The 21,022-nt window shown below is 36.2% G+C and overlaps 1 pseudogene; it reads left to right on the top strand.

Moving 5' to 3' along the window:
* The first annotated feature begins 1,085 nt into the window (after positions 1–1,085).
* The window catches only part of LOC120170360, a 33,348-nt pseudogene continuing 13,411 nt past the window's right edge, over positions 1,086–21,022 (top strand).

Below are 21,022 nucleotides of genomic sequence, written 5' to 3'. Positions count from 1 at the left end.
AAACAGAAGCATTAGTATTAATAATAGCTTAAATGAAAGGTTTTTAAATGATATATATTATTTTAATCAATAGTTTTTAATTGAAAATATGTAATAGATTGACAGCTTCCGAGCACAAATTTCAACTACAAAATAAAGTGTGCAGAAAAGAGCACAAATACAAATGTGCAGAAAAGTCAAAAATAAAAATAAAAAGGGTGTGCAGAATTTTTAAGTTTTAATATAGTATATTAAGTGTTAGTATTTTTTTAAGGAAAATGGGTATGCAATGCTACCTCATGGGCCACATAGGTCCGCCCCTAGTCTCCTTCAAAAACTTCGATGTCTTTATCATCAAAGGCAACGTTCATATCATAGGGCAAAGTTGAGTTATCGGCCATGAGGTGTCTCAGTAAGAGATCGACGTAGGGGCTCATGTATCATGGAGCTTGCCAGACGTATCCATGTTCATATGAATAACATCAGAACCAATATCGCCCGACAACTCCTTGTCAAGTCTTCTTGCTTTCTTTGAAAGCTGATCTTCTGGAATGTCTCGAGATAAATACGGTGGGGTTTTTTTTTGTCTCCTTAAATTGATATCTTGGCTCGGTCCCTGACTAATGATTAAAATGTTCTTTCTTTAGAGGGACTAAACTGTCTAGTTTTAAATATATGAAGTACTTGAGAGGGTTTTTAAGTCTATATCCTATTTGTATTATAACTCAAAACGAGTTGTAATCTTCCTAAAACGCCGGCTTTTTGACCACCTTGCTCCGCGACAGTTTGTTACCAAATTCTACTTTCTCCCTTTCAGAGATAATATATACATATATTGTAGAAAAAAGAATTAATTATTATTTTTGTTGATGCTTCTCTTGCTGCTGTGTATCGGCGAACCGTTGTGTTCTATATCTACACACTCTTTTGAGTTCACAGGTACGCACTCGTCTGTTGGTCGAACCCTAGTTCTCCAATCCTCATTTCCGTCTCGATGTAATGTCATGATTGTTTTTCTTTGGAGTTTTTTTTTTAATTTCGTTGAATTTGATGTAGAGATTTCAATAAAAGAAAATAGGAAATATGAGGAATCTAGAATGGGGGATATGTCCTTCAATCAATCAAAGTCGGATAAAAGTGAGCAGCAATACCGAAAATCAGGTCGAACCGCCGGCTCTAATTAGCAGCGGAACTCCTCGGGCGGTTACGGTAAGGGAGCCGGCGGCGGGCCTGCCCCTTCTGTAATATCCTCTATACCGGGTTAGTGATTAAATTGTGAGATTTAAAAATTCAGTGACCAAATGGGATAAATAGAAAAGTTCAAGGATTTGATTGAAATGTTTTGTGTAGGATCAATTAGCAAAGAAGAAGAATTACAAGGGAAAATTAGTCTTTTAGCAGGGATAAATATTACTTTTGGAGGGATATATTTTAATACCCACGTGGAAGACAATTGGAGAAAACCAAAGTTCCAGATTTCTCTTATTCTTCATTCTTCTTCTCCACCGTGAAGCCAAGCTAAAGGTAAGTTTTCTTGTTGATTAAATTCTTGATGAATTTAAAGTTGCTTATTTATCATTAGAAGATAACTAAGCTTAAGGAAAGCTTAAGTTATCTTAAAATCAATGGATGATGAAGTTAGGAGAGATTAAAGGTTAGGAACCATGAAATAAAATCTTGGAATAGAGTTCATAATAAGAATTAGAAGTTGGATTTGACTTGTCATCAAGCTAATTAAAAAGTATAAGGTGTTAGAATTAAATTTAGAACATGTTGGAAATTTAGTGTGATTCTTGAATGCCATGTAAATGATAGAATTTTGAGTTTAAAGAAGTGATTATGGAGTAAAAATGAGTTTAAGTATGTGTATGAAAGTTAGGCATATTAAAGGAAGTGAAGTATGAAGTATGAAGCTGAAAATGAAGTGATTTTCGAGCTCAAAACATGATTTCTGGGCTAGGCGTATCGGTACCCATTCAATAGGTGTTGATACCCTCTCAAACGAGAAATTCTAGAATGTCATGGGGGTACCGATTCCCCCCAAAGGGGTACTGATACCCCCTTGACGAAAAAGATTACAGAATGTCATAGGGGTACTGATACCCCCTAAAGGAAAAATGAAACATTAATTCCTTAAATTTGTTTAAGCTATTAAAAGTTAATTACAAGGTTTAGACATCTGATAATCATTTTGAAAATTATATTTATATAGATTCAGAGCCTAAACAAGTTCCAGAACAATTGCCCAGTAGGATCGATTGAGGGAAAAGCAAAGAAATATAGGTGAGTGCGTATGCATAACATGATTATAGTAGTGTATCCAGTTCTAGACTTGTGATAAGTCTAGAGGCAATACATTGATGCATTATTCATTTTATATTATGAAATTTAATAGAAATTCATACTATGTGCATTGTGTAATATGTTTTAAATGAATTTGTATGCGAAGTTATATGAGCTATGTGATGAAGGTAAGAAAAAAGATATGTCTATGTGATATATTATGTAAATTGAGAAAAACCCATGTTATGTAGATGAGAACTATAAGTATAGTTGGCATGCAAAGAATAGAGGGTCTACGCGGTCCTTCGGAACATATATGTATTCTTTGGAACATGTATGAGGTCTTTTGAGACACATATTTGGTCCTTAGTTTATGTATATGTTTCTTAAGGAATTCTCTACGTGGTCCTTAGGGACATCTTATATGGCACTTGGTGCAATTCTATATGGGACTTCGGTGTATTTATACGAGTTGTGGTGACAGCATAGTGCACAACCTCATAATACTCACATACCTTAGGTTCTCAGTATGGTATCATGGGCTAGTGAACTGATTAATATGAACTTATGAGTGTTAATGTGATAAGTCTATGTGTAGGAAACATGGTTATGGATATTACACCGATTAAATGCATATGTTCATTGTACTTCATTTCATTTTTGGCATTCTCATTATATTTCTTGTCTTTATTATATTGCCTCACTAAGTCGATGACTTAGCGTGAGAGTGTTTCACACGTAGGATCCGAGAAAGTAGATGAGGCAAATTAAACAGTTGGATAATATTACTCTTGCAACTATCAAATCAGAAGCAACTTAATCAGTAGGTCATTTTGTTATGTAAATGAATGTTGGCATGTAATCAAGCTGTTAAATTGTGTATGCTCCGAGCATTTTGATGAATTTTGTACAAACCTATGTATATTATCATATTTTAGTTATATAAATCCAAATGTTTTATTATTTTCTTTTAGAATATTATTTTTGTTAGTCAATGTGACATCCTGGACTCGTATCCGGGTCGGGTATGGGTTGAGGGTGTTACATTTAATGGTATCATAGCTATGGTTTAGCCGATTCTAGGCATCAACCAGAGTCTATAGAGTCTTTAAATGGAATAAATGCCAACATATAGTGAGACCTTCTGATCTGGTATGGTATGAGTATGCTGTTTTGCTAATAGAATTATGTGTTTATTCTTATTAGATGTCCGAACACAGTAGCTCTTGAGGTGAAGCGGGAGACGATAGGCCTGCTGAAAGCAGTAATTCACCTGCCCTGGCCAGGCAAGGTGAAAGATAGGCATCTCAGGGAGTGCCTATACAAGACCTAGACACTTTCTTCAGGACGTTGGACGCTATTCTGATACGTCTTCAACCTCCTGCCCTACCAACTCAAAGAATGAATGTAGCAAGAGAGTTGAGAAGTTTGGGAGCTCTCGAATTTAAGGGAGAATCTCAGGAAGGTCTGGTTGCGGCGGAAATTTGGTTAAATGATTTGAAAATCATGTTACATGGTCTTCACTGCTCTGAAGTGGAGAAGTTAGATGGAGTTGTCTCTTTACTAAGGGGTCAAGCAAGGATATGGTGGACGAACGTCACCATGAGGATGTCAAGTGACCAGTTGACTTGGTCTTTGTTCTTAGATGAATTTAAAAACAAGTATATTGGAGATCAATTTATTCGGCAGATGAAGCAAAAGTTTATGAACTTAAAACAGATGAACCGCTCTGTATACGAGTATGAATGCGAGTTCAACAAGCTGAGTTGGTTTGCAGCTGAGCTTGTGTCTACTGAAAAATATGCGTGTGAATGGTTTGTGGAGGGCTTGCGCCCTAGGCTTAAGGAAATGCTAATAGTATTAAACTTGTACTCGTTTCAGGAGGTGATCAATCGTGCAAAAGCTCTTGAAAGGGCTCAGAATGAGAGATTCAAGGACTCAAGAGTTCAGACATCAAAGAGGACGGGTGCTTCTTCCAGTTCAGCACCACAAAAAAGATGAAGAGATTCAGGATTTTGATTACAAGTTAGATCAGAATCAGTTGCATCATCTGCTAGAGAAGCAAGTCAGGCAAGACCTAGACAGACACAGTCGGTGGGATCTGGTGCTGTGAGATCTAATCAGGGTCAAGCAAGACAATGTCAGCATTGTGGGAAAAACCATTTTGGGGCGTATCGGATGGCTGCTAGGACTTGTTTCCGATGTGGAGATGCCGGACATTTTATCTGGGATTGTCCGTTAATGGTTGGTGAATCTGCACCATCTGAGAGAGTTGGTTCTGCCTCACAGAGAGGACGAGGAAGAGGCAGAGGAAGGAACCAGTCTGAATCCTCTTCCCAACATGAAGTTCGGTCAACCGCACGAGTATACAATTTAAGGACAAGTGAAGACCGTGATGATCTCAATATTATAACAGGTACTTTCCAGCTGTATGATAAATTAGTATTGGTACTGATTGATCAGAGTTCTAATTATTCTTATATTACCAATAAGTTAGTAAAGGAGTTGAGGATTCCATTAGAAGCTACGAGTAATGAAATTATAGTAACTAATCCTTTAGGGCATAGTGCTCGGGTGAACAAGGTCTGTAAGGGATGTCCCATAAGGATTCAAGGAATTGAATTCCATGCTAATCTAATGGAACTACCCTTTGATGAGTTTGAAGTGATTCTGGGAATGGATTGGCTGTTTCACTATTATGGGAATGTTGATTGTAGATTGAAAAAGGCAAACCTGAAGAGTCCAGAAGGAATAGAAGTGAATGTGATCAGTGAAAGGTTTAATCCTTTAACAAATATAATATCAGTGATGTCTGCTAGGAAGTTGTTGCTACAAGGATGTCAGGGTTTTCTTGCAAGTGTGATAGATACAAGAGCTAAGGATAAAGGGTTAGAGGAGATTCCAATAGTTTGAGAGTTTCCTGATGTTTTCCCGGCTGAGTTGTCAGGATTACCCCCAGATAGAGAGATAGAATTTCAAATTGAAGTAATTCCAAGAACAACTCCGATTGCAATGGCACCTTATCGGATGGCTCCGAAAGAATTGCAAGAGTTAAATAATCAATTGCAAGAGTTGTTAGAGAAGGGATTTATTCGACCAAGTGTGTTGCCTTGGGGAGCTCCGGTGTTATTTGTTAAGAAAAAGGATGGGTCAATGTGTCTCTGCATTGATTATCGACAGCTTAATAAGGTAACTATCAAGAATAAGTATCCCTTTCCTCGAATTGATGACTTGTTTGATCAATTAAAAGGAGCTTCGGTATTCTCGAATATCGATCTACGTTCGGGTTATCACCAATTGAAGATTCAGGAGAAGGGCATTCCAAAGATTGCTTTTAGAACAAGATATAACCATTATGAATTCATTGTAATGTCATTTGGAGTAACGAATACACCTGCTGCTTTCATGGATCTCATTAACAGAATTTTTCAACCTTATTTGGACCAATTTGTGGTTGTCCTTATTGATGACATACTAGTTTACTCGAAATCCATTGAAGAGCATAGCACACATTTGAGGATAGTTTTGCAAATTCTCAGAGATAAGAAGTTTTATGCCAAATTGTTCAAATATGAGTTTTGGCTTAATGAAGTGGTTTTCCTAGGGCATGTGATTTCTGCAGATAGGATTTGAGTGGACCCTCAAAAAATAAAAGCTATTTTGGATTGGAAGTTCCAAAGAATGTATCTGAAGTCCAGAGTTTCCTTGGACTTAATGGTTATTATCGAAGATTCGTTAAGAATTTTTCAATGATAGTACTGCCTTTAACGAAATTAATGAGAAAGAATGTACCATTTGTTTGGACTTCTGAATGTCAAGAAAGTTTTGAAGCTTTAAAGGGAATTTTGACAGAAGCTCCTGTATTGGTTCAACCAAAATTTGGCAAGAATTTTGTCATATTCAGTGATGCGTCCCACAATAGGTTGGGGTGTGTATTAATGCAAGAAGGGAAGGTGGTAGCGTATGCATCGAGACAGTTGAAACCACATGAAATGAATTACCTCACCCATGATATAGAAATGGCTGCAGTAGTGTTCGCTCTCAAGATTTGGTGTCACTATCTGTATGAAGAACGATGTTATTTGTATACGGACCATAAGAGCTTAAAGTATATGATGACTTAAAAAGAGCTTAATTTGAGGCAAAGGAGATGGGTTGAGTTCTTAAGAGATTATGATGTGATAATTGACTACCATCTCGGAAAGGCTAATGTGGTTGCAGATGCTTTGAGCAGAAAAATGTTTGCAGCCTTACGAGATATTAACGTAAGACTACCTTTAACTAGAGACGGTGGTTTATGTGCAGAGTTAAAGCTTAAACTAACATGGTTGGATCGAATTAGAGAATTACAAAGTAAAGATGAAATGTGTTTGAAAAGAATAGAACAAGTAAAGAATAAAGAGATTAAGGATTTTGAGGTTAAGACATATAGGAATTTGTATTATAGAGGAAGAATTGTGATACCGGATGATGAAGATTTGAAGAAACATTTATTGACAGAGGCTCATTGCAGTCCATTAACAATGCACCCGGGTGGAACCAAGATGTATATGGATTTAAAGGATCGTTATTGGTGGCCAGGGATGAAACGAAACATCACAGAATTTATGTCCAAGTGCTTAATATGTCAACATGTTAAAGCTGAACATTAAGTTCTGTCTGGATTATTGCAACCGCTTTCCATTCCTCAATAGAAATGGGAAAATGTGACAATGGATTTTGTTTTGGGGTTACCATTGACTCCGAAAAAAGAAATTCAATCTGGGTAATTGTTGATCGATTGACCAAGTCAGCAAATTTTCTTCCCGTCAGAACTGATTTCTTTATGGAAAAGTATGCAGAACTGTATATTATAGAAATTATTAGATTGCATGTAGTGCCTGTTTCTATAGTTTCTGATCGAGACCCTCAATTCACCTCAAGATTCTGGAAATCATTGCATGGAGCGTTGGGTACTTGTTTAAATTTTAGCACATCTTTTCACCCCCAGACGGACGGACAATAAGAGAGGACTATTCAGATCTTGGAAGATATGTTGAGAGCATATGTTATGGAGTTCAAAGGGTCATGGGAGAAATACTTACCACTAGCAGAGTTCGCTTACAACAATAATTATCAGTCCAGTATTAAGATGGCACCCTATGAGGTGTTATATGGGAGAAAATATCGTAAGCCATTGAACTGGTATGAGCTTAAAGATCGAAGTATGCTTGGTCCAGATTTGATTCAAGATGTGGGAGAGAAAGTTCGGGAAATTCAACGTAATCTTAAAGTAGCATTTGATCGGCAAAAGTCTTATTCTGACCTTAAAAGAAAAGAGATTGAATTTGAAGTTGGGGAAAAAGTGTTTCTGAAGGTATCTCCCTGGAAGAAAGTATTACGATTTGGTCGGAAAGGAAAACTAAGTCCTAGATTCATCGGGCCATATGAAGTTGTTAAAAGAATAGGACCAGTGGCATATTAGTTATCTTTGCCACTGGAAATGAAGAAAATCCATAACGTCTTTCATGTATCCATGTTGAGAAGGTATAGGTCTGACCCCTCTCATAGCGTTGCACCAGAGCGAGTAGAAGTTCAACCTGATTTGACTTATGAAGACGAACCAATACAAATATTGGCTCATGAAGTTAAACAATTGAGAAATAAAACGGTTTCGTTGGTCAAAGTTCTTTGGAGAAATCACAAAGTAGAAGAAGCCACATGGGAACGTGAAGAAGATATGCGACTTCAATATCCCCATCTGTTCGTACAATGAAAATTTGAGGACGAATTTTTTTTAAGGGAGAGATTTGTAGCATCCTCCATACCGGATTAGTGATTATATTGTGAGATTTAAAAATTCAGTAACCAAATGGGATAAATTGAAAAGTTAAAGGATTTGATTGAAATGTTTTGTGTAGGATCAATTAGCAAAGAAGAAAAATTACAAGGGCAAATTATTCTTTTAGCAGGGAAGTAATTAAATATTACTTTTGGAGAGATATTTTAATACCCATGTGGAAGACAATTGGGGAAAACCAAAGTTCCAGATTTCTCTTCTTCATTCTTCTTCTCCACCGTGAAGCCAAGCTAAAGGTAAGTTTTATTGTTGATTAAATTCTTGATGAATTTAAGGTTGTTTATAGATCATTAGAATATAACTAAACTTAAGGAAAGCTTAAGTTATCTTAAAATCAATGGATGATGAAGTTAGGGGAGATTAAAGGTTAAGAACCATGAAATGAAATCTTGGAATAGAGTTCATAATAAGAATTAGAAGTTGGATTTGACTTGTCATCAAGCTAATTAAGAAGTATGAGGTGTTAGAATTAAATTTAGAACATGTTGGAAATTTAGTGTGATTCTTGAATGCCGTGTAAATGATAGAATTTTGAGTTTAAAGAAGTGATTATGGAGTAAAAATGAGTTTAAGTATGTGTATGAAAGTTAGGCATATTAAAGGAAGTGAAGTATGAAGTATGGAGTTGAAAATGAAGTGATTTTCGAGACCCTCTCAAACGAGAAATTCTAGAATGTCATGGGGGTACCAATTCCCCCAGAGGGGTACCGATACCCCCTAAAGGAAAAATGAAACATTAATTCCTTAAATTTGTTTAAGCTATTAGAAGTTAATTACAAGGTTTAGGCATCTGATAATCATTTTGAAAATTATATTTATGTAGATTCAGAGCCTAAACAAGTTCCAGAACAATTGCCCAGTAGGATCGATCGAGGGAAAAACAAAGAAATATAGTTGAGTGCGCATGCATAACATGATTATAATAGTGTATCCAGTTCTAGACTTATGATAAGTCTAGAGTCAATACATTGATGCATTATTCATTTTATATTATGAAATGTAATAGAAATTCATACTTTGTGCATTATTCATGGGGGTACCAATTCCCCCAGAGGGGTACCGATACCCCCTAAAGGAAAAATGAAACATTAATTCCTTAAATTTGTTTAAGCTATTAGAAGTTAATTACAAGGTTTAGGCATCTGATAATCATTTTGAAAATTATATTTATGTAGATTCAGAGCCTAAACAAGTTCCAGAACAATTGCCCAGTAGGATCGATCGAGGGAAAAACAAAGAAATATAGTTGAGTGCGCATGCATAACATGATTATAATAGTGTATCCAGTTTTAGACTTATGATAAGTCTAGAGTCAATACATTGATGCATTATTCATTTTATATTATGAAATGTAATAAAAATTCATACTTTGTGCATTGTGTAATATGTTTTAAAAGAATTCGTATGCGATGTTATATGAGCTATGTGATGAAGGTAAGAAAAAGGTATGTCTATGTGATATATTATGTAAATTGAGAAAAACCCATGTTATGTAGATGAGAACTATAGGTATAGTTGGCATACCAATAGTAGAGGGTCTACGCGGTCTTTCGGGACATATATGTATTCTTTGGAACATGCATGAGGTCTTTTGAGACACATATTTGGTCCTTAGTATATGTATATGATTCTTAAGGAATTTTCTACGTGGTCCTTAGGGACATTTTATATGGCACTACGGTGCAATTCTACGCGACACTTCGGTGTAATTCTACGTGGCACTTCGGTGCATTTTTACGAGCTGTGGTGACAGTATAGTGCACAACCTTACAGTACTCACATACCTTAGGTTCTCAGTATGGTATCATGGGCTAGTGAACTGATTAATATGAACTTATGAGTGTTAATGTGATAAGTCTATGTGTAGGAAACATGGTTTTGGATATTACACTGATTAAATGCACATGTTCATTGCACTTCATTTCATTTTTGGCATTCTCATTATATTTTCTTGTCGTTATTATATTGCCTCACTAAGTCGATGACTTAGCATGTGAGTGTTTCACACGTAGGATCCGAGAAAGTAGACGAGATAAATTAAACAGCTGGACAACATTACTCCTGCAACTATCAGATCAGAAGTAACTTAATCAATATGTCATTTTGTTATGTAAATGAATGTTGGCATGTAATTAAACTGTTAAGTTGTGTATGCTCTGAGCATTTTGATGAATTTTGCACAAACCTATGTATATTATCATATTTTAGTTATATAAATCCAAATGTTTTATTATTTTCTTTTAGAATATTGTTTTTGATAGTCAATGTGACATCTTGGACTCGTATCCGGGTCAGGTATAGGTTGAGGGTGTTACACATTCACCTTCTCTTTCTTCATCTTCCGCTTCTAGTCAAAGGTAACGAGAACTTTTCATCCTGCTTGTAGGGTTTGGATTATTTTTTTCTTTTTTGGTTTAATTGTCAGTTTATTTAGGGTTCTTTTACAATTAGGGTTTTCTATATGATCCATCAATTATTGATTCTTTTTTTTGTTGGTTGATCCTAATATGACAGTTTTAAGAAGTCTAACAATGCATAAGGAGAGCAATCTAGGGTGAATTCTCTGGCTGTAAATTCTACTGAGTCTAGTAATGCTTCTGCCACCAGTAACGTACAAAATGGCGCACATGTGCAGCCCCAGTTGCAAGGTATTATTTGAAATTCTTAAGCTCGTTTCCCCTTTAAGATTCGTAACTGAATAAAATACGAATATCTTGATGTTATTCACATTCATGTTTATTTTTGCTGATATCATCTGACACACTAGTTACAAGCAGTGCTGCAAAGCCCGTTCAATCACATGCTAATCAGAGGACCACCCGACCTGTTCCAAAGGCTCCTGCTTCTCAATTTGCCACATTGAGTTCTGACAGTAGTATCCCTGCAACTCCCACAAAGGGTATGTTTCTATTGTGCTTGGTGTTCTAAGCATATAGCCTATAGGATCAAGCTACTTCAATTATGTGAAAACTTGGGGATCTTTAATTTACTTGTGGAATAGGATCAAGCTAATGTTTACTAATTATATTCTTTTAACTGTTTTTATTTATCAACTCCAGGAAATGCATCCCAAGCGTTAACTTTACAGTTTGGGTCCATAACTCCTGGTTTCATGAATGGAATGCAGGTAGCTTACTCCTCATGATGATTTTCCATCTTTCTACCAATTTGAAACCTTGTTTCTAACAACATGTCTTATTTTCTTATTTATCATATTCCAGCTCGAACTAGTTTAGCACCCTCCCTAATTTGGATGAGCAGAAGCGAGTTCAGGTTTGTCTCTTTTCATAAAAAATTACAGTTTAATATTATAGAACGATGGAATGTTGCACTGTAGAATACTAAAAAATGCCCTCTCACTCACCTTGGTTATCTTTCTAATAGTAAGAGAGAAAATACCCTGTAGAAATTTAAGTATAATATGAATACAACTGTTTTGGAGTCTTAGGAGTTCTATTATATATTTAAATAACATTTTTTAGAAAAAAAAGTCACGTGGGTATGACTGAACGCTCAACCCATCCATAACCTTGACCACTACCATCAATCGTCAACTATCCACTTTCCACCGTTCTTCATCCACTATCACTGTTCGTCGACCACCGTACGCTGCCGTTGACCACCGTCCGCCACCGCACTTCAATCTCCGTTCGACGCCATTTTTCTCAGGGAAGCTCGTCTGCTTATGGAGATTCCAAATATGGGCTTAGATTTGTGATGAAGTCTTCCGTAGTTCTATACTTTCTTTACTATTGATTTTTGTCGCCAATCGTCATCCATTTCGACACAGCCTCACCACCAAGCTCTGCGTCATTTGGCGACCAAAACCCACCTATCCTTGAGTTGAGACCCGATGCTGTTCTCCAGGATTTCAATTTTTACTATTTCATAAATTTCAGAAATTGTTATTGTTTCGACGTCTACTGTTGTTCAGTCGTCGTTCTGCGTCGACCAGGTTGTTCCACGTTACTAGGTTCTTTGTCATTACCTGGGATGGACCATTGCTTTCAATCTGTCCGTTTGGGCCCAACTGGTGTTATATCAGATTACTGTTTTCTGCTGCAAATTGATTGAGAGCATTTTTGGATTGCTCATTTGAGGGACAAAAGTTAGGACGGATGGCTCAAAGCTCAGAGATGGAAGGTGAGATAGTAACTTTGTTTGTGCAAAACATACCACCTACATATTATTGGAGTGGGCTGAGACATCTATTCGGGAGGCATGGTGATGTGATTAGTTCTTATATAGCAAGGAAAAATGGTAGAAAAAGAAAGCGCTTTGGCTTTGTTAGATTTTCCAACAGAGGTGACTCAGTTAGAGCAGTCCAAATATTAAATGGATTCTGATTATTTGGATATCGGTTATCAGTCAAAGAAGCTCGATATGGAGCCAAGAATCAAATCTGGAAACTGAAATATCCTTCAACTTTCAGTGCTACTGCCAGGGTAGAACAAGGAACAAGCGTTAGTGGAGAAAGTCCAGAGGAACTTGCAATAAGGAGGACTAGGTTAATTCAGGGGGATGTAGATGAGGAAGTTGTTCGAAAGCTTCAGAAGTGCCTCGTAGGAACGATGGCGACGGTATGCTCTTCGAGTCAGGTGGATGACAGATTACAAACTGATGGTCTAGGAGAAATTAAGACCAAGTTCCTGGGAGGGAGAGATTTCTTATTGCAAATAGCTGAGGAAGAGTTATATAGAACCTTGAAGGAGCAGAACTGGTCAATTTTAAATGAAGTTTTCCAGGAAGTTCAACCTTGGTCAGAATCTTACAGAGCTTCGGAAAGAGTTACATGAATTAAATTGTTTGGAATGCCGCTTCATTGCTGGAATCATAGCACCTTTAAGAGGATTGCACAACAATGGGGAGAATGCTTAGCGCTGGGAGAAAACGTACTTCAAGAATTTGGCTGCGAGGAGATGACTATTCTGATAGAAACTACTAGGAAAGAATTAATTGATGAAGTGGTAGACTTGGAAGCATGTAAAGATTTATTTAGAATTAGAGTAGTGGAAATTCCCACAATTAGAAGTGATTTTTTTGTTTCGAAAGTGGGAAGATAAAGAAGGTACGGTTGTAGTCGATTCTAATTCACCGGCAGGAAGAAGCGTGGACTCATCGGAGGAGAAGAATTTTGAGAGGTGTTCTGAGGAAGAAGGTAGTCAATTATTTTGTATGGGGAACAGAGCTAAAGGTAGCAACTTGTCGGATGAGGAGGAAAGGAACATATGGGAGGAAATAATTATGGGTATGAGGAATAATGTTGCTAGTCAGGGGAAGATTCAAACGCAAATCGAGAAAACGGTGGAATACGAGGAAGAGTTGCAAGCGGTGGAACACGAGGTAGTGCTGGATCACGTGGTGAGAGAGACAGAAGATGACAACAGGAAATTTTGTAAGACTAAACGTGTTAATGAGGGGATGAAGGATAATTTAATAGATTTGCCTATCTTGGATGGTCGTTTAAAGTCAAAGGAGGTGTAGGATGTGATTAATATGGGTCTTACAAATAATTGTGTTATCATAAGATCCAAGGGAGAGGAAATCCAAAAGGATAGGGCTGTGGTTGAATGGGTGGTTGGAAAACCCAAATCGGGGATATTATGTGAGGATTTGGACCAGAGCCTTGGCTTGTCAACATAATTGAGGGACGTTTCTTTCTCGCACAATTCCAGGCAGAACCAGAGAGATAAGGAGGGGATTAACAATAAATAAGCTCTCTCCAAATAATTGAAGAGAAATATTCGGCTCCCCATAGTAAGATTAGATTATGCCGAAGAAAGATTAATCAGAAGAATGTGCAATGCAAGGAATAATGGAATGAACTTGAAGGCTCACAAATGTTTTTGATTTCAAAAAACTATAGCAGTGAAAGAATTAGAAGTTTCAGGTGATTTTCATTTGATTATTGAACGAAGTTGGAGGCTCGGATGGTCTCCAATGACAAGATGAGCAATAACTGGTAGAAAGGCAGATAAAATGATTTCGAAGCTAGCTTTTTGTACTTTTATAGTGTGGAAGCTCATGGCTTTTATGTTAGAATTTGGTTTCTATGGAATGAGTCAGTTGATATTGAGGCTGGCAAGATCATGGGTTCTTTCATAGTATCAACAGATCCATGCCCTCCAACTTTGCTGGAGCTTTTTCCTAAGTCTTGTAATATGGAGGCAGACAAGTTAGCTTAGGAGGGGATTGGTTGATTGTTTCAGGCATTTGGTTGTACTGTTTTCTGTTGTATTCCAGGAAATGTTTAGGGGTTATGTCTTCATTGCTGTTGCAGATTGGTTAACAGCTCAGCCAAAATTTAGACTGTGTTAGTAGCTTAGATAGTTTAGGCTGAGCTAGTTCTGTTGTATAGGGTTGTCTTCGGTTGATTTTTTGATTTTTTTGTTATGATGGGGTATTTATCTGGTTGTATCTTATGTAATTTCTTTTCGTTAATGAAATCTTAAGGCACTCTTTTCCTCATTCCACTGATTAAGGAGCTTCTATACAAGCTCCTTCAATCAATAAGAGAGTTTTTAACGAGGCCTTCAATTCCTATTAAAAAAATTGTTTTTACCTGCAGGCATACCGTGATTATTCTTGTAGGCCTTCACTCTAACTCTATCAAAGATAATCAAAAGAAACCGGCTAAGAAAGGTCATATTCAGCCACCAAATCAGGTATTTTCCTTGTTTTTTTATTGCACTTGTATTTTTTGTTTGCATGTATTTATTTAATTTTTTCACACATTGTTGGACAGTCTATGTCAATATCCAATTGGGCTTCCCAGACTGCAGAACAGAGGACAGACAGCAAGAGAGAAGGCTTAACCTCTGTTTCATCTGAAGTTTCTGGTGCTGGTATTAATGTTGAATGCTTGGACATGGTTCAGCATGCTAAGAATGATTGTTCTTCAATTCTGAATGAGCAACCGAAACCTGAAATTAATGGAATTAAGGATCATTTGAAATCTGATCAGGAATCTGCTTTGAACGCAATAACTGCTAGTAATGATGCTCCTACCTCAGTAAGCACTCCTTCTGTGCTTGATGAAGTTGTGGGGGCCTGTATTGAAAATAAGGGAGTCACTGATTCGGAAGCCTTTACCTCTGAAATGTCTAATTCTACACTTCTTGAAAGTTCACATGTTGATATCAACTTTGGTTCCAATGCATCTTCAAGTGCCATTGATAGCAATGAAACTACTGTTACTAAATCTGGTGAATCTTACCAGCATTCTGCTCTGGTCCCAACTCCTGATATCTCTGTCTCTGTATCAAAATATGAAGGAGAAGGTGTTCCCGTACCTAGTTCAAAAGACAAACCTGCACCAGAATTCAATAGGACAAAGAGTACATCAACTAGTGGGAGGAAAAAAAGAAATGAAATTCTTCAGAGGGCAGATGCTGCTGGGACGACTTCAGATCTCTATATGGCATTTAAAGGTCCTGAGGAAAACAAAGAGACAATCATACCTTCAGCAAGTGCAGACAGCAATTGTAATGGTGTTAATTTGAAGTTGGTATCTCACGAGTCACCTTAGGTAGATTCTACAAAAAATGATAAAATTGCAAAAGATGAAGCTGAACTGGATGATTGGGAAGATGCTGCTGATATATGTGCATCAAAATTAGAAACTTCAGAGAATTTCAAAAAGGTTAATGAAGGGTTAATAAATCATGAGGAAGATGGAAGTGGTAATATGTCAAAGAAGTATTCCAGAGATTTTCTTCTTAAGTTTGCTGAGCAGCGTACTGATCTTCCACATGGTTTTGAGATTGCTACCGATATTTCCGAGGCCTTGATGGTTGTTAATGTTAATACTTCTCACCTTGTTGATCGTGATTCATATCCTAGTCATGGAGGAAGAATAGATAGGCAATCTAGTGGGTCTCGATTAGATCGGCGAGCCAGTGGAATTGTTGATGATGACAGATGGATGAAACTTCCTGTTTCTTTTGGGCCTGGAAGGGATGCACGTCTTGATCTTGCTTATGGTGCTGCTGCTGGTGGTTTTCAGCCTGTCCAGGGAGGAAACTTCGGTGTTATGAGGCACCCACGAGTTCCAACATCTCTTCCATTTGTTGGAGGGATCTTTCCTGAGCAAATACAACCTATGGGTCATCAAGGATTGATACCACGAAGTCCTGTTACTGACAGGTGGCAACGTGTTCCTAACTATCAGCAGAAGGGGTTGATTTCTTCGCCGCAAACAACATTACAGATGATGCAAAAAGCTGAAAGGAAGTATGAAGTGGGTAAAGTGACTGATGAGGAAGCCTTAAAGCAAAGACAACTGAAAGCCATTTTGAACAAACTAAGTCCCCAAAACTTTGAGAAACTCATTGAGCAAGTTAAAGCAGTGAACATCGACAATGCAGTTACACTCACTGGTGTCATCTCACAAATCTTTGACAAAGCTTTGATGGAGCCTACTTTCTGTGAAATGTATGCAAACTTCTGTAATCATCTATGTCGTAACTAATTTTCGCCCGGGCGCGAAATTTTTACCTGGCGGGAAAATAATGTGAATAAATGGTTTTTAAAATATTTTAAGGAGTCGTCATCGGCCTTTTGGGTCAGATAGGTCGAATACCTAAAAATTATCTTTTAAATTTTTTTTAGGAAAACATCAATTAAAAGATAAAATAGTCTGCGTTTTAACCAAAAATTCATTCTTTTTTAATAATAAAAAAGGGTTCGTGGTCGATTACGTTTGGGGAATGATTAGCACCCTACAACGCCCAAATATGTACTTATTAATTATAAATTGTCTCTATTATTAGAAATTTAAATATTCAAATGTATTTAATTTATAATCTTGTTATTTCACATTTATTACTATAAAAAAATCTATTAATAAATAAGATATTTATTTATTTAAAAATATCAGAAAATGGCTTCTAGGTATTTTAAGACAGCTCCTTTCTTAATAAAATAAATAAATAAATATTAAAAAACATTAAAAAATAATTTATATAATTTATAAAAATATTTATTTATTTAAAAATATCAGAAAATGAACATCCAGTTGCTTTAAGACTGCCCTTTCTTAATATTGAAAAATAAATATATATTTAAATATAATTGTTTTTCTTAAAACTAATTTATAAAATTAAATTTACAAATAGGATAAAAATAAATAAATAAAAAAATATTATTTATTATATATATATATATATATTTGTAATAATAATAATAATAATAAATAAATATATTGAAATTGAAATGATTAAATTGTAAATAAATAATAATTAAAATAAAAGATATTAAACTTATGAAATTAAATTGCAAAATATGTAAAACTTACGGTTAAAATATAAGTGACTAAAATATGAAACTCAAAATTCTAATTCGAAATAAAATATGGGTATTAAAAATATAATTTAAATATAATAATAATATGTGACTAGAATATAGAAAATTAAAACTATAGGTGTAAATAATAAAATAAAAGCTTATGGTAAAAAATAATTAATGATTAAATTATAAGCTATAAAACTTAAATGCTCTAACTCGAAATATTATAAAATTTGAGCGTTAACAGTGTGATTTAACCTATTAGTTATTCGGGATTGAAATATTAAATATAAAAATATGAGGGACTAAATATAATATTTATCCTAAATATATAAATATTTACTGATTAATGACTAAAACATAATATATTAAAATTCGAATGTCAAATTAAAATAAATACAAATAACTTGTGGTGACTATTTTATAAAGATTACAAACATGGAACACCGCGGAAGGGGTTTACCCCTTATGAAATTACAAAAACACCCTCCCCCAAAACGACGTCGTTTGGGAGAGGGTATTTAAACCCTTAAATGGCCGACCCTAGGGTCATCTTCCTTCATTTTTAATTTTTGCTTCTTTCTCATTTGAGAGAGAAGCTTTCGTTCTCTCTGGTTTTCCCTCACCGGAGGGAGAACCAGACACCGTCGGCCGCCTTGCTTCAGCGCCAATCGCCCCGCCGGTCACCCTCTACGGTGGCCGGAAATCGCTAAGTTACCCCAAAATAGCCCTCTTTCAACACTAAGACCAAATCTAGCCTCCTTTTGTCATAGAAATCCCTCAAACCTCGTAGATCTAGGTTTTATTTACCTTCGATATTTGGATCTCCGGCGACGTTTGGGATTTTCGAGAGCGAACAAAGTGTCAAGGGTAAGGCTTCTCTCCTTTTCTTTTCTTTTGGTTGTTTTCTTGCCTCTGGTTGCTGGTGTTCGTTGTGTTTGCTTCGTCTGTTGGTTTTCTGTTTCTCGTGTATGTCTTTTTTTTCGTCTTGCAGGTGATGGCTTTATAGCCTCGATGAGGCTCTCGTCAGACCGGGTATAAAGTCGAGTTCGGTGAGTCACCGAACTATGTGGTGACTCACCCCTAGAGCAGCAACGTAGGTGGCCATCTGGCCTTCTAGAGACTTCAGCGATGGTGGTGTCGTGGCAGCAAGGCGTCGTCGTCGTGGGGCAGCTGGCAGAGGAGAGTCGGTGGGTCTGGTTGGCTTCAGGGGTGGCGCCGTGTGGTCCCTAGGGTTATAACCCTAGGGTTTCTTGTTGGACTTTCTGGGGACCGTTGGATCAAAGTCATATCCAACGGTGATGAGGAGTTGGCGACTGCTGGTGATGATACAAACCCTAGATGGGTTTAGGGTTACTGTTGGGCCATCTGGGTTGGGTTTGTCCTGATCGGGCCTCCATGTTTGGGCTCCATGATTTGTAAAATGGGCCTCAGGTTTGGGTCTGAAATGTAATTAAAATTAATTAATTATTTAATAATAATAATATAATATAATAATAATAAAACAAAATAATAATAATAAATAAAACAAATGAAATAAAAACTAGTGTCTTCAGCTGCCCCTCTTTGTTCATTCTTGTGCTAACGAGAATAAGGCAAAGACGAAAAGACAATAAGTTTTTTTTCATTTGACTTCATTTTATTATGATGGAAATGTTGAACAAGTTCTTTTTCTTTGGGATTAGTTCTTCTCATTATGAACTTTTCCACTGGGGATGACAATTTATCTCCTTTTGTGATATAATCTAGCAAAAAAGTTGAACAAATTCTCCTCTTTTTTCAGATGAGTTCTTCTCATTATGAACTCCTTCTGGAAATGCTGATACTGATCTATCTCCTTCTGTGATAGAATCAAACAAATGTTGAACAAGCTCTTCTCATTATAAACTTCTTCTTTCTTCTTCAGACGAGTTCTTCTCATTATGAACTTTCTCTGGAAAAATTGATGTTGATCTATCTCCTTCTGTGATAAAGTCAAATAAAGGTTGAACAAGTTCTTCCTCTTCAGATAAGTTCTTCTCATTACGAACTTTCTCTGGAAAAGTTGATGCTGATCTATCTCCTTCTGTGATAGAGTCATGCAAAAGGTTGAACAAGCTCTTCTCATTATGAACTTCTTCTTCCTTCTTCAGATGAATTCTTCTCATTATGAACTTTCTCTGGAAAAGTTGATCCATCGAGTGATGAATTTAAGCAAAAGGTTGAACAAATTCTTCTCATTATGAATTTCTTCTTCCTCTTCAGATATGTTCTTCTCATTACGAACTTTCTCTGGAAAAGTTGATGTTGATCTATCTCCTTCTGTGATAGAGTCATGCAAAAGGTTAAACAAGCTCTTCTCATTATAAACTTCTTCTTTCTTCTTCAGATGAGTTCTTCTCATTATGAACTTTCTCTGGAAAAGTTGATCCATCGAGTGATGAATTTAAGCAAAAGATTGAACAAATTCTTCTCATTATGAATTTCTTCTTCCTTCTTCAGATGAGTTCTTCTCATTATGAACTCTTCTAGAAATGTTGATCCATTGTTATGGATTTGAATCTTTGCTAAAATCTTTGAAATTCCTGTCAAAATTCAACATGGATAAAATGAATGAAAATGCACCTATTTTTGCAAATGCCTAAATATGATGCATGAATGTTAAGTTCATCTTTATTTGATTTCAAAGTGGTGAACTCGGTCTTCCTTCACTTTGGTCAAAATGTCATTTCAAGCTGGCATTTTTGATTTGGAAGAGCAATCTTTATGTCTTCTTTGTTTCATGATAGTCTCAGAAAAATGTTTCATTTATGGAACTCTTGCCGTAATCAAAATTATGATCTTGATGCCCCATTTTTATCTTTGATAACATCTGCTTTCTTTTCTTGGACTTGTGTAGAAATCCAATAAAGCTTTCATCTTTGAAAAGAGAATCTATCATCTTTGAAGAGTATAGATGTAAATATGCCTGACTCAGCAGGGATTAATTGGGAGAGTAGAGTATGTTCTGATTTAACTCTTGAAACACATCACAATGAGGATTTATCCTAATTCCTTTCACGTCTCCACATCTAATCAGATCTCAAACAAGGCAACTTGAACCATATCATGTCGAGATGCTTAACAACAATATGTTGTTCAACATTAGTTGACTCCACTATTTTCTTGTTGTTAAAATTTCAGCTTCCTTTCCGTAGAAAGAAATCTTCATCATATATCACTTCTAACCTTTGGGTTGAAAAAGACAAACTTCATCTTGGATTAATAAATAGAAACCATATGATCACAATATTGGTTCAATACCATAATTATTGGTTCATAAAACGCTTGACAACATATTCATCCAGCTTGTGACTTCTGCACAGATGCTATTTGACAACACATTCATCATTTCATGTGACTTATGCACAGATTTCTGGTCAGGGAGGCTATTTCGTAGCGCTCAGAACTTTCATATAACGTCACAAGATCACTTGAGAACAAAACTCAATAGGAATACAAATGAGATGCTGGTGTGACCAAAAAGTCGATCAAATTTGCGAGATATGCTAGTGATGAATTGAATAAGAGATACCAATTGATCTTGATATTGTCTCAGGCAAGGGTAAGTGTGATATGATCATGTTTTCTTCCATAACAAGTGTTGTAGGAATTAGA

The sequence above is a fragment of the Hibiscus syriacus genome, unplaced genomic scaffold (genome assembly GCF_006381635.1).
Source record: "Hibiscus syriacus cultivar Baekdansim isolate YM2019G1 unplaced genomic scaffold, ASM638163v2 tig00111779_pilon, whole genome shotgun sequence".
NCBI lineage: Eukaryota > Viridiplantae > Streptophyta > Magnoliopsida > Malvales > Malvaceae > Hibiscus > Hibiscus syriacus.
The sequence above is the reverse complement of the archived record's forward strand: the minus strand, read 5'-3'. Positions and strand labels throughout refer to the sequence as shown.